The 16,010-nt window shown below is 30.4% G+C and overlaps 1 protein-coding gene across 1 annotated transcript in view; it reads right to left on the reverse strand.

Annotated features, from left to right (window-relative positions):
- Positions 1–6,309, reverse strand: part of LOC147067846 (uncharacterized) — a 65,480-nt gene extending 59,171 nt beyond the window's left edge. Inside the window, exon 1 of the mRNA XM_085952206.1 lies at positions 6,141–6,309. The gene's annotated coding sequence lies outside the window, so the exon portion shown is untranslated. The remainder of the gene's footprint in view (positions 1–6,140) is intronic.
- Between the last annotated feature and the right edge of the window lie 9,701 nt (positions 6,310–16,010).

The raw sequence follows: 16,010 nt of genomic DNA on the forward strand, positions 1-16,010 counted from the left end.
TCAAGTTATGAAAAAATAAATCTTTCTAGACTCTCATTCATTTTCTATACTAAATCATATAAATTCTGATAATATATATATGTTTATATATATATATATATATATTAATACATAATTCTGTGTCATGCAATCAAAAAAGTAGTCTGTGGCATAATTTTTCTTGCTGCTAATTAACTTTAATAAGTGGCTATAAATAGAACATATTATGTAAGTACACTGTTTCCACTCTCTAAAATTACTAATGTGTCATTGTGAAAAATGGTCCAGTATAATTGACCACCCATATGCTCTTGATCAACAATTATTTGAAAACCTCTGATATATTCTACATATGACAGCGGAAATAATAAATCAAGAGTATTGTATTCTCAACGTCATTGACTATAATATATCACGTTGTATTTATGAAAAGTAGTAGGTTGCAATTATTTTTGAAGGTTCCAATTAATAACGGTCCGTATACTAGAACAATAGCAAATTACTAAAGCTTTTGCATCTACATAGATACTTAATGAAAAAAAAATATCTGTTACAATATAACAATAAAAAATATTCAAAAACGTTATGCATCTTTGATTATATTATATTATAAAAGAAAATACCGTAGTGACAGGTTTTTTTTATATGAGAACATTATAATATAAAAATAAAAAAAATCAAGATCACGGTTTTTATATGCATAATATTTCAGTGTGTGTTTTAATGAGTATGCATGACTAATTATTATAATTGTACCTTTGAAATTTTTATTTCATTGAGTTTCAAAATCAATTTAAATAAAAATTGGTGAAAACGTCAAAACCGTAAAATTAAATACGTAATTACTATGATTAGCTAAATCATGCATTTAGTCACGAATCATGCATTAAAAACGTTATTGTTTTCCTTAGCTTTAATTATACATTATGCAAAACCCACGAATTTTATAATTATACTCGTACAAAAAAAAATCAACAGGTCAATAGTGTACGTATTATTTACATATGCACATGCAAGATTTATCGCACACATTTTATGTAGGTAGTTAGTTACATATTTGGTAATCAGAAAAAAACAAATTGTAATTTGCAGTATACTAATATTATTTATGTTATTGTATTCCTTTTGTCCAGTTTATGTTAATTAATTATTATGTAAGAAGGTCTTTTAGAAAGAAAAACAAAAAATGACTACTGGTGTTTTAAACAAAAAATATGAGATAGAATGGTGTCAGATTCTTTTGACAGTGCAGGCGACTCATTAAATTTAGGTGATGAAATTTTTTTTAACAAGTCAGGATTCGGGTATATAACTATCGTTTATCGGGTTAGTGCTTTTTCAATTAAGTTATTTTATAGATCATTTTTAATACATATAATTAATATGGTTTGAAATGCCATTAAATTAAATCTATGTATATATCCTCTTATTTTTTTAATTGGTCCGTAGTTTAGTTAAATTAGTGATGGTAGGTAATGAATTCACGTAATGGATGAGAAGAAAAGTTATGGAATTTTTAGTCTGGTAAATAATATTTTGTTTATTTCTATCTGTGTTTGGATCAAAAATTATTTCTCATATAGAAAATCTATTTTGAAAATTCTTTAGAAGATGACACTAGATTTTATGTTCGATGTTGATTCTAATGATGAGATACATAATTATAATAATTACAATTATTTTAATTGTTTCAACATCGTCCATTTTATACTTTGATATTTATATACGTTTGCAGCTGCTTCGAGCGTGTTGTGAACATGTTTAATAGTTCTCTTTTAAAACTATTTCAATAGATACCGACCCAAATATACTTTATCCGCGTAAGTAAATCCTTAAAATTAAATAAATAATAACATTAATAAATCAAACATACTAACTACGCCACTGGTGTGTGCAATAAAGCAGATATAACAAGCCCTCTCTTTCTCGCATGATTAAGCGTTTAGTTAAGTATACTAGTTCCATTCCAAAGATGGGTTTATAGCCCGAAACAGATTTCAATATAAATATCTAATATAACATTGAGATAACAAGAGTTAATTTTTAAAACAATTATAATGGAGTTCTACTACGTTAATGTTAGTTTAATAAATAATATTATTATGACCAGAATAAACATACTTTTTAAGTTTTTTTTTTGTAATATAATAATTGCAATTAACGTGATTTTTGATAGAAGTAATAAGAGGTTTTAAATATTTAAAAAATAATGGATAAAAATTATTGGCAAATAAAAAAACTGACATCAAAATGAAAGTAAGTTTGGCATTTTTAGCTCTCGGGGTCAATGTCACAATGGCAAGTTGTAAACGATCATTTGAATATGTTAGATAAAATGTAATTAATAATACATCTTAATGCCCCCGACGTGTGATTCATTATGATAATTACATACTGGGTACTCAGCGCGAAAATAAAACATCGATCAATGACTTCAAGTATATTTACAGTCTTATACAACCAACCAGTTCAGTGTGTATTTTTCATAATACAGTAGATTAGATCTGTCGGGAAATGTATCTAAAAGGCGCCGGAAAATAACTGGAATTATCTATGTAAAACGATTATTAAATGTTTAATCAAATTCAGTAGGTACTGGAATTTAAGACTAAATCTGGTACCAAACAAATGTGGTACCTATGAAATAATGAAAGACGTATTTAAGATTAAGATAGTAAAGATATTATTAGAAATATAAATACTACAGGTTTTTTTAAAAACGTTTTGTCGATAGCTATTTTGGTTGTAACACCATTATCAAGACTAAAAAACCTGTAGAATTTATTATTTTTTATATTTTCATTTCTTGTAAAATGTAACCAAGTAAATGCTAACTCAATTAATAAAGATACATTTAAAATAACATTCAAATTGAGTAGTGATAAAAGTATATCATCATGTAACTTTTATGGTTTAGTGCGAAATATAAAAGGGGGGATACGCCTAAAATCACAACATTTCAGGAAAGAAAATGAAGATTGAGTTTTGTACAAATATGTGGATTTTTATAATTTTCGAATTCACCGGAATAAATTTTAGAATGATTTTATTTGCGTTATAATGCATTTAAAGGTTGAAAGAAACAGAGGCGTAGACGAAAAGGATTTTTTTGATTACTCAATAATATTGAAAATCGGACCCACGATAGTAAGATGTACCACAGTTTTGTCGCCAACCTGTGCAATAGAAGATGGCACCAAAAGAAGAAGATGGTTCTACTCGTCTTTTTTCTTCTTTGCTATATACTTTATAGTTAACTTCAATATATTATTTAATATGATTTATCATTTGCATAAAGTGTTGCACATTTTAATTTATATATAACGTAATCTATATTATTCGATAAATACGCTTTTATTTACATATCGTATATAACCTTTATTAGTATTTTCATCAGTGGGTCTATTCCATACACATGGCAGCTATCGGCGGTTATCGGCGGTATGTATTGAGACGGTTGATTGTTACAATAAAACCGTCTAAACTGTTAAAAAGTGCTATGTCTTAACAGACCCTCTCTTGGCTGTGTTAATACGAGGGTGGGTCAATAATTCCTTAGAAAAAAGCATTAAAACAGTTTTTATTTTTGTATTTTTTTTTTATTTCTCAACATAATCTCCTTGGAGCTCAATACACTTGGTTAGACGTTTCTCAATTTTTTTTAAACCGTCAGAAAAATAAGTTTTCGGAAGGTCCTCAAAATAAGCATTTGTCTGATCGATGACTTCTTCATTTGAAAAAAAACTTTGTCCACTTAGCCATTTTTTTAAGTTTGGGAAAAGGAAAAAGTCACTGGGGGCTAAATCTGGCGAATACGGTGGGTGGTCGACCAATTCGAACTTCAATTCTTCAATTTTAGCCATTGATCGTAAACATGCTTGAACACGGGCATTGTCCTGATGAAAGAGGATTTTTTTCCTGTTTAAATGAGGCCGTTTTTCTTCAATTTTGTTTTTTAGCTGGTCCAATAAAGATGCATAATAATCCCTTGTTATTGTTTTTCCTTTTTCCAAATAGTCAACGAAAATAATTCCACGTGCATCCCAAAATACAGTAGCCATAACCTTACCAGCTGATTTTACGGTTTTCGCCTTCTTTGGACATGGTTCGCCTTTCGCAATCCACTGCTTTGACTGTTCTTTCGTCTCGGGAGTATAGTGGTGTATCCATGTTTCATCTACAGTCACAAAGCGACGAAAAAATTCATCCGGATTGCGTTGCATGAGCGACAACAGGGCTTTAGAGGCCACCACCTTATTGCGTTTATTGTTGACTGTGAGCAAACGCGGCACCCATCTTGCAGAAATTTTTTTCATGCCCAATTTGTCATGTAAAATAGAAATGACGCTACCTTTTGAGATCCCTGTAACCTCAATTATCTCACTCAACTTTAATCTTCGGTCACTTAACACCATATCGTGGATTTTATTGATCATTTCTGGTGTAGTCACCTCTACAGGACGTCCTGAGCGTGGTTCATCCTTTGTTGATGTACGACCACGTTTAAATTCATTTAACCAGTTATAAATAGTTGCAAGTGAAGGAGCAGATATGCCGTGAACTAAATCCAACTCATTTTTTATTTCCTTTGCTGTTAACCCTTTTATATTAAAATGTTTAATAACAGCTCTAAACTCAATTTTCTCCATTTTTGTAAACAAGCAAATTTTTTTTTTTAAATGTACGAGAAACACACAACAACCCGACCAATCTGATTGAAACTTCGCAGCATACTGAATCGGTAGTGCCGCTGCATGAAAACAAACCGCTTACAGTACTAGTCGCGCCACCTGTCGGCTTTTCTAAGGACTTATTGACCCACCCTCGTAATTAGAGCAAGATAGACAGTTTTGACAGTACAAACGGCTAACTTATTGTAACAATTATAATATCTCAATACTTAAATATGATAAACTACCTTCGATAGCCACCAGAATAGACCCACAGGTATCAAAATAAAAACATTGTTTTTTTTGTGGGTATATTTTTAAATTATATTATATCTGGCATACCTTAGTAAAATATATTTTTTTTAATTTAAAGATGTCACTTTTTTTCGATAAAAATGAAGATAAAATGAGCTGTGTAAAATATTAATAATAACTGAGTAGATTCGTAATGCTGTTAAAGCTTGATTTTTTTTCACTGTCAGATATATTTTTTTGATTGTCAGTCAAGCTTAAAAATAATACGACGTATTATGAAAAGAAGATTACATTATTATCTTTTGAACTGTTTTGGACACGCCAAAACGAGGCAAGAAGTTTTTTTATCAAGTGTCTCCAATATCAAAAGAATAAATTATTTTCTTTTTGGAATGTATATTATAATAATTAATTGATGAAGTAGATATCAAGAGAAAGAAAAAGTAGATACTAAGTATTCAAAAATAATAGAACATAATCAATACTTACGTAATATATCTATCATATGTGCGATGACCATAATTTTAAATTGTAAAAATTATTATAAATATTAATTTTAAATTAATCTATCTTCTATGATTTTTTAGAAATTGTTTAAAAGGTTTTAAGTATCAATTTGGTAAAACAACATTGAATTACTTACAATAAAAAACAATATGTGATACTTATTGCACGCATTTTATTGAGTATCAGGGCCAATTTTGTCCGCTTCAATGTAACATTATCAACAGATACAAAATGTATAATCTTACACCCATTTTAAAAAGTTATCTATTGAAAATATGGATAATCTGTTTCTTAATTCTTTGACCTTTAATTGAATCAGATGTAGGATTTTTTCTAGTTTGTTCAATCATTAGTTAAGTACATATTATTCTACGAGACATTAATCAATTTTCTAATTTATAATATTTATAAGAAAAATATATTGTATGTAGGTAAATGGAAATAATAAATAAAATTTGAACAATTCTTTTTTTTATAATAAAATACGTATGGTCACCCTAAGTGGACATAGGGCTTGTTTTATTTACATCATCTGTAGGTAATTTAATTGAAATATCTTTTTCAAATATGTGTTTTTGGTGGGAATAGATTAGGTGTAATATATTTCATCAAATGGTAAATGTGTGAAGAGGGTTATCCAATAAATTCACTGGAACAAAACACTTAATGAGCACACATAAAAAAAATAACAAAAACCATGTATGTCAGTGTAATCCGAACGATTCTCACCTTGGACAGCCTAAAAACCGTTAGAAGCGAACAGAGTCGCTTATCGCTAGTTGCACAAGTACACGAACCACCTTGCACTTAGCTATTATAGTACCTTGCACTTATCGCGGAGTGAGCTATTATCTAACCGTTGCACGCGAGCGGAGGATCGGGAGGTTTGGCACAGACTGGTGATGAGCCGGCGGAGGATCTGCTGAGAAGCCTCACATCACCACATCTCACGACACGCGACGACGCCCGGAGTGGGGGATGGTCGCGTTTCCCGCGCAAAATACTCGAGACCTTGGAGACTGTGATTAGCGGATTTAAATATCGAACACTTTTCAGGTAATCTGATGCCATGCATGGCTAATTAAACATTACACCGGCGGAGGTAAAATATTTGTTTATCTTTTTTTTATATAAATAACCTAAATGAATATTTATATATCATTTGTTATATCATCACACGATAATACAATTGCCACAGAATAAAACTCTATAATATTATGCATAATTTATGTTATAGATACATTTTTCAATTGTTTGGTTAAATTTATTCATAGATTGTATTTATTGTCTATAATAAAAACCATTTAATTGTATAAAAATATTCAAATTTTGAAAAACGAATAACAATACTATTTTTATTACATCTATAAAAATTTAGTTTAAGAAACTATTACTACAAGATATATTATATAATCACAAGATTTGAAAATATAATATTCTTTATATTGAACATACATAATTTGAGAATACCTCAAATATATATTATATAGGTACTAGACAAAATACGACGCCCGACGAGAATGATTGAATTTGCGCAAATTTGCTTTAACAATCAAGCCACGGGCACCCTATCTAATTACGACGAAATTAACTAGGAGTTTTTTACGCGATAAAACTTTCATCCAGCAAGTCCCGTCGGGCGTCTCGTCTTTTCGAAAAAGATTTTTTTGGTAAGTATATAATTATAATTATTATATCTGAGGTGTTTTCAAATTTTTATCTTCAAAATCTTCAAAACGTTTCTGATCACATGCAGATCATCATATTCATATTATCATATTATGATATATTGTTATGTATATGATGCATGGTCTTCAGTATATACCTAATAATATAATTATCGTACTACATATTAATATTTATTTTAGAGATAATGATAATTTTAATAATTTTATTAATATTAGTAATGTCAGTAGTGTAGTAATATCATGTAGGTTCGATAGTTTTATAATAGTTCTTTGATATCAAAATGTGCAGAAAAGTGGTTTTTTTTTATGTTTTCAATCCAATTTGTATCTATCCGATTAAATATCGACTCGTTAGATTTATGTGTACGTTTAAGCTACACATAATTCAAAGACTATACATTATTAAAGGAAACAACTAAAGAACGTGTTTAATATATGTGAAGAGTATATGAAAATTCTAATGCATATTGCACCAACTAATTGATGCAAGCTTTTCCAAATTGATTCTATTATAAATGGCCTTGTGTATTGCATTGGAACGTTCATTTGTAGAAATTAACTATGTTGTCAATCCAGCGGCCACTTGTCCGACCTTTTTAGACGTTTTATGGGTACCACTGAATGCGCAGATTTTTTCAGCAGCTATATCTTTTTTCTTTGAACTATTTCGACCCTTGTTTGTATGCTTAACAAATAAGCGTTATATCCAGCATACACTTTTCATCACAATACTACTAAGAGTCTAAAATTTTCTTTTTTGCTTTTCTTATTTTGCATGCATAATATTATAATATTGTGATTAAAAGGAGTACACACTGTTTTTTATACACAATGAGAGAGTATTTTGCAGAGTACGATCCAACGGGTTTTAGTGAATGTGTATGGTCGTGTAGTATTCCTTGACGGTATTCGTCCAGCGATTGTCCAATCGCGACATTTCCTCCACATTACCATTTCATCTACCTAACAATCTCTATCACAACGGGAACTCTTGTCTACCTCTTTATCCATTGGTTTCTGTCGTGGTATCTCCGTGTTATATATAGAGAAAAGATTTATGATATTATTCTTTTTTCAAGCAGTACAACACATCATGCGTCCCAGTGATTCTACATGATAGTGTAGTAAAATAAATTTGCTATTGTGGTAGTAGAAAAAAAACAGTCACATAAACACCCAGGTTTTGATAAAATCATATAATTATACTAAACCAGTACCTTATGTACTGAACTACGAGGGCCGCCATAAAAACCCTTCTATTACACGTTGCGTTACTCGTATTTAGCACTGGTAACAAACAATATTTAAATAATGTACTCCAAGATCTCTTAAGATCCACTATATTGATCCTTCTTCTTCTTCTTTTGCCATATCCGCCCCTTAACTGGAGCATATAGACACCACGCGGCGCTTCCAAGAATCCCTGTCGCTCGCCAATCTTCTTGCTTCGTTCCATGTCAAACTAGCATCCCGTAGCTCCGCCGTATAGACTCTGTAGATTGTATTTAGCGGCTTTCCAGGACGCCGAAATCCGGTCGGCTTGAATAACAGGCAAGTCAGGTTGAAGTTGTCTTCTGGCATCCGCAGCAAGTGGCCGAGCCAGGTCCAACGTCGCCTCTTCACTTTTAGCGTGATGAGAGGCTGCTTGGTGCGTTCTCTTATCTCCTCGTTGCTTCTAAAGTCATACCACCGCGAGTCCCAGATATTCCGCATCGAGTTGAATGTTGCTCCAGCCATTCCTATTTGGATAGCGAGCTCTTTCTGCAAAATGCCATCTCCCGTGATGTGTACCCCCAGGTACTTGCTGTACTTGAGTAGCTGTCAACGCTCTCGATGTTTGTCCGTCGCTAATCAGAGAGAAATCTGGATCAGGACAGGTGCTATTACACAAGACGTTGGAATACTAATTCACTATACTTGTAACTCTTAAGATCCACTATAAATAATAGTGGGAGGTTATTTTTGAAAATACTATTTAGGGGTGCCTTTGGATACATTTTATTCTGCGAGTGATCTCGTCATAAATAATATTTATTAATATATTATAAGATGTTTATTAAAAAAATTTTAATATAATGCTTTTCTCTTGAAACTAAAATACTTATCTACGAATAGCATTTTTGAATTTAAAAAAAAATATGGTATGGAGCTTTTACATATTATATGTGTTATCGCAATGATGAATCGCAGATATATTTTTATATAAAAAACTAAAGTAGAAAACTTTTAATGTGCATACAGTATTTTATTATAAGCAATAGCCAAAATATATTTGAAAAAAAAAATGTTGTATACATTGTTTTCTACTGCATATAAAAAAATCTTCTTTTCTACTCGCGCAATCATCTCTATAATTAATTATAAGATAAAAATAATATAGCCCTGACGATCTTAGTATGGCGTTGAAATCAATAGCAGCTTTTTTTCGGTTGCCTAAAAACTATACTTAGATCAGCATTCGGGTCATACAAAAATAATCACGTAGTATTGATGATCGAATAGTTAGTGCCTACAAGTAAAAGTGTTGTTGTTGGTCAATGAAATTATTTTGAATGATACGTGATTACCATCGGCATTGTGGCGAACCGGTAAATAACCAGACGGTCGGAATATTTTTTAACCCAGCGCTTTATTGACGGTTATTTACATTCAATTAATTTAAATAATTATTGTTAAGTATATAATTCTGAAAAGCTTTTAAATAATCTGTTTATTACCATATCCTCTCTAATAAGGAGAGATAATTATCTTAAAATCTACCCTCATAGTTCATAGTGTGGATAGGAAGGGCTTTTTGACAGAATCTCATTTGTCAAATTTATCGAATTTTCAGGAGAAAAAACTTTCTCACGGGCATATTGTTTCATCCAGTTTGATTGTCGTTTTAGTATTAATATTATTATCGTTTAGAACTATTATTTTTAGTTTTTCGATACAATCACAAAATTCATTGATTAATGGGATTTTATCAGCAAACTGTTGTTGACAATTGGTGTTTTGTCATAAACAATGTTTTTTCAAAGGCCTTATATTCCGGACATGTGATATTTTATCAAAAAAATGTGAAAATAGCAAAATATGCTCCCTAACGCCATCTACAAATCTGCATTATTAGTTAGTTGGACTCAATGTTTGACAAATCGTCGCTATAGGATTTGTTTCCCAAATATCCATTTTTGTCGAAATCGACATTTTAATGCAGTTCAATTTCTTTTATAGAACTCTACCGAAATCATTTATAAAAATAATATATTTTTATCTAGGAACAGAGATATTTTTTGAAAAAACCCGAATACGCCATGTTAAGTTACAATTACTCCGTGGTGTTCTCCCGAATGTCCAACTATTCGTACCTGAATATCCAAGTTAATTTCGGTCAAAATATATCTCTGGCTGAGTGTTTATTTCCCGAATATGACTTTAGCCAATCAAACCGCGCTCACGCCGTGCATCTCGCTGCTACATTCACGCTGTCTAGCTCTAAAACAATCACGCCCACTTTCATATTTTTCGGCCGTCCGTAGACTTCTTTCAAATTTCGTCTTATTGATATTGTTTTTAACGTTACTGTTGTTTTAATAATGAATTCATCAAATTTGAAGAGATCATTCATAGCTGATACATCACCAGTTTGCCCTGAACTTACAGTAGAGTTGTGGAAGTGAGTATTTTAACCTAAATAACTGCATTTTGTTTTGATAAATGACACAAAATCCCAACGGTTATATGAATTCTACAGTATGATCCGGCAACTACTATGACGTAAAAAATAATTATTATTTCAAATTATTATTAATCAAACATTGTTTGTCTTTATTTTACTTTTAATCTAGGTATTTCTATGAAAATAAAGGCGATGCTATTATCTATTTTTGAATGCGCTGATAGTTAATTTAATTTAATACGTATGATAGCAACTATTTATTTGGTGGACATTATATACTTAGGATATTGGTACCTACCTAATATTAGCAGCCAATGGTAATTAATTTATACATGCTATTATTTTGTGTTGTTATTCCTTACAATAGTAAATATATAATATTTATTTGGTGGTTTGTAATAAGTTTAATTTTCAATTATAGAAATATATAGATATAATAATATACAGATATATATAAATAGATTTTTTTTTGGAAAAAGTATTAATATAAAATTGTTAGCAAGTACGAGTAAGTACCATCATAAAATATTGAAGAAATGACCGTGACGTCGGTTAGTAATTGAAGTAGTAGATACCTTATAATATATTTTCTCAGAAGTGATTTAAAAAAATTATGTAAGTATGTTCAATTATTAGAATGGTACATTCTTAAATCTTGTGAATTATTCGTTCAATAAAAAAATAGTTAATTACTTAAAAACTATTTTATTACTTAATCCGAAAAAAACCGAAAAAGCGATTGCCGCATGTTATTATTACATACGAACATGGGTAATTACGATCATTAAGTATTTAAATAGTAGAGGTAATTATTAACAATTACCGTGTAAATAAATATAACATTTGAGGCGCGTACTTTTTGACCACTCAGTAATCCGTGGGCCGTGCAGCAATACGCTATGGTCTTAAATCCCGAACTTCCATGTTTTGTCCCGAATATCCATTATTCTGAGAGAGCGCTAAAAATTTCCCGAATATCCACAGTGAGTACTTGTAAATAAAACGCATTTTCTGTGCATTTAATGATTTATACCAGTATATTATTCTTGGAATCTATTCTTAGATAATGTTGCAATCATACAGTATAGATAGAATGATTGATACATCTACTGATATTAAAATATACGACAATGAAAATTGTTTTTCGTCTCCTGTAAAATTGACATTTGGTCTATTCGGGAACCAAATCCTATAGCAACGAAATGGGATTCTGTCAAAAAACCCTTCACTGTTGTAACTAGAGAATAATAATTAGTATATATTCTTACTTAAGCTTTTTCTACAGACAATTTAGATTCTTTGTCAACTGCATAACCGTATTACAATAATTTCAGCCTATCTGCGTCTTTTTTGACGTTATTAATTCATCTCTTCCAAGGGCGTCACATGTCCCGAGTGCCTACTGAGGTTCTTTCATAAACTTTATGGAGAGGTTTAGATCCAACGCATCTAACAACGTGACCGACCCATCTCAGTCTTTGCGCCCTCAAGACACTTACTATTTTCGAGCAACTGAGCTCAGCATTCTTAAGGATGCACCATCTCTGATTTTCTTTAACCAGTAGAAGTATTATTCCAAGATTTTTTTTTCGAATGAATGCCTTCTTTTATTAGGCTCCCGGTTTCAGATCCATACAAAGCGATTGGTTTCACAGTCATGTTTTCACGTTCACAGTCAAGTTGTAATGAGTATGACCATGACTCCCACATCCTAAAGCGGGCCCCCATGCTAGGATCTTTGGCGCCCCCCCCTACCTATCGCTAAGAATAAAGGCAGCGTGACGCCCTACAGTAGCATTTTTCAAATGGTGTAGGTACGCGATAAAATTAATTTGTAGTTATATTTAGTGTTTTTTTTGTATATTTTAATACATATTTTCAAATTATGGGATTGTTTGAGTATTGATACACAATTTAAAATTACCACACAATTAAAAAAAAAATATTAGTGAAGGAATACAACGCCGCAGGTGACTTTTTTTTTAAATATAGCAAATTTGTAATGTATGTTTATCTCACTAATCTCTCGCCTCGCCGGTCTCCTCATGAGCACAGGCCCGCAGGCTAGGGCCCTGTCAGCCCCCCCTTGTGGGGGCCACGAGCATGACACTACAAGACAATATTTGATAATTGATCAGTTTGTTTGTCCACAAAAGATGTTTAATATTCCGGATATGAGTGTTTTCTGTTCATTTGTTTAATATTTCGTGAATTGAATGAGTCCTACATATTATTATGTATGGTTCATTATACATTCCTGGATGATACAGTGAATATAGGGTACACAAATAAAATAGTCAGAAATTAAAATCTCGTTTTTTTTTTGTATGAGCTCAGTGGACTAAGAAATACTTTGTACACATTATTTGCACCCAATAAGCGAACATTGTAAATTCTAATGTACTGTGGGTTATAATATAGGAATATATTTATGTACCCAATCATTGAATTTTTGAATGATTATTTGACATTCATATTCAAATAATAAATATTGTCTTCACGACATGCTTTAATTCGATTTATCAGTTTTAAACAGGATAATAATATACACAATTTAGGATAAGGTAAAAAGTAAAAAAAAAACCAAACAGTGATGTCGAAATATTATTTTTTTATTCGATTTTGTTTTTTTATAATCATGATTATTTTATATCTTATACTTTAAATATTTAATATAAGATTGGAATAATAATGAATGGTTAATATTTTTTACAGTTCATATTTTTCTTTGTAACACTCACGTCTCTAGTACTAAAATTAAAAGTTAAATGCGGCCCATTTGAAACGGGTATCGTGCCTCCGCACTATTGAATGAAGATATTTTATGTTTATTTCTAATCTATCTACCCACGAAATAAGCTAAAAACATTGCTGTGTCCAGCCCAAGAAACATTTTCGCATAATATATAAATAGATTATTTATAACGTAAACATTGCAATAACGTCGATCAATTTTGCGCTTGTTGCGAAGGGAGGGTAAAGTCTTTGGCAGATACCGAAGCCCCCCGATGAGTGGTTGGTTTCCTGAAAGCGCCCAAGAGGTGGAGTCTCAACAGTAAACAAGAAGAATTAACCTACTATATTACTATGCAGTATGCATTATATAAAAAAATATATAATAAAAAAATACTATAGGTTGTGCATTAAATGTTACAGTCACATAATCATACAATTTATAGTAAATAACGTGAGATATATCAGTGCTAGAAAAAAAAAATTCACACTGATTCCTATGGTTAGTCTCCATTAGCAGCCAATAAAAAATTAATTTCTCGAGCACGTTTTTGTTTGTCGCTCATAGCCAAATGGAACGGAAATAGACATTGAAAGTCAATGAAGATCTTTATTTTCAATAAGAACATATCATGTAATATAAATGAAGTATCCCAAAATAACAGGTATTTTTAACAACAGTTGAATATGTCTACATGACCCAAGGACGCTATTTATAAAATAACGAAAACAAATATTTCAGATATAATTGAAAATTATAAAATAAGAAATCAAAAGAATATTATTAAACCAGAAAAATATTTATTATTATTGTGACGTAACTATATTTATTTTGTTTTTATTAATGAAATCCTCAGATTATGTGAATTCAAAATGCTTTTAAATATATTGATTACCTAATGTGGTCCTAGTGTTAAAATGTTTAGTTGTTATTGACTATCACGTACATAATATATTTTGAAAGTGTCAACTTGAAAATAAAAAATCCATGAAATCATAAAAAAACAACATAAAATTATATTTTTTTATTAGTTTCTATCGACTAAGTTCAATACCATTTTACTATTTTCAAAATGGCTAATATAAACTGCATATTAATTTTTTTTAATTTAGACCTTGTTTTAGGATCTGCTTCAAGGTGTTAAGTTTAACCAATTAGCTACCTCAATATATTTGTATTTTAAGTTCAACGGAAATATCAGACAGTGAAAAGCGGAAGACTGACGGTGCTTACTTGCACAGTTCAGATTTACCTATGTAACTGTTAATATTATAACTTTGCCATTGATAAGTTCACACTATATTGAATGACGCTCTGAACATATAAAATTGTAAAAGCTCATAGAAAATTAATAGAAAGTTGTGTATTTTTGCGTAGATAAAAATGCGTGACATAAACCCGAAATCAGGCATCCAAAAAAGCGAATAAGACCACGTCATATTGTATGATTAGTCAAAGCTCTCTTTATCTCTCTCTTGCGATGCTCTGTTGTATTATAAACCAATTGTGTATTATTACCAATATACTAAGAAATTGTTTATATTTTTATTATTTTATGGTATGTTGTAGGTACATGCTAGGTGCGTTGATTACAGCCAAAACAATAATTGCAAATATGGCAGTTAATCAAAGTTTGTCATCACTGCTTAATGTAAAGTTTAATAATCGTGCAGTATCGAGTCTTATTTATATATAATATATATTGTATTTTTCTTAATGGTTAATCTAAATAAATGAATAGGTTACAAAACCCAATTATAGTAGTGTAGTAGCAGCAGTGATCCAATAACAAAAATAACCAAGCTTGAGAAAATCACAGGTATTGTGTCGTAAACAGGAATTGAATCCGAAATCCTCGATTGAGAATACAGTGGCTTGATTGGACTACGTAGGTCGCTATAAAGGTTTTATGAAGATTAGTAAATATTACGTGTTATTTTTGCAATAGCTTTGAAGTCGGTGATGGAATAAAATAATATAATTTAATTATTATTTAAAAATATTCAATTAATATTGTCTTTTCTTAATACCTTTCGCAAGGATTTGTATGTATTACATTCAAAAAGTATATATATCAGACACATTAAAAATTGAACAAATGTTTACATGAATATGGTTAGGTACTGGTAATAGTCTTTACTACCACCTCATAAATTATTTACAATTCCAATACCCAGTAAAGTGATGATAATAATATCGTAATAGATGATAATAATCATTTCAAATGTAAGTAATTATATTGATTCCACATATTAAAAAATTATTATGTTATACAATGTAATGTATGTAATCTCATGTTTTAAATATTATTATTTATGTAAACTATATGCAGTTTATATCAAGTATATCAAATGAATACAAATAATTGAATCAAATTAGTTCAATGTTATGAGGGCTGGTTATGGTTACACAAATAGTTGAACAATAATTAATCATTCTATACCCATGTATATAAAGAAGTTTGCATACCACCTATGAATAATAAACAAGTATTTAATTTGCTGGCATTGTTT

The sequence above is a fragment of the Rhyacophila brunnea genome, unplaced genomic scaffold (genome assembly GCF_057557595.1).
Source record: "Rhyacophila brunnea isolate RB1 unplaced genomic scaffold, BYU_Rbru_1.0 scaffold_3, whole genome shotgun sequence".
NCBI classification, from domain to species: Eukaryota; Metazoa; Arthropoda; class Insecta; order Trichoptera; family Rhyacophilidae; genus Rhyacophila; species Rhyacophila brunnea.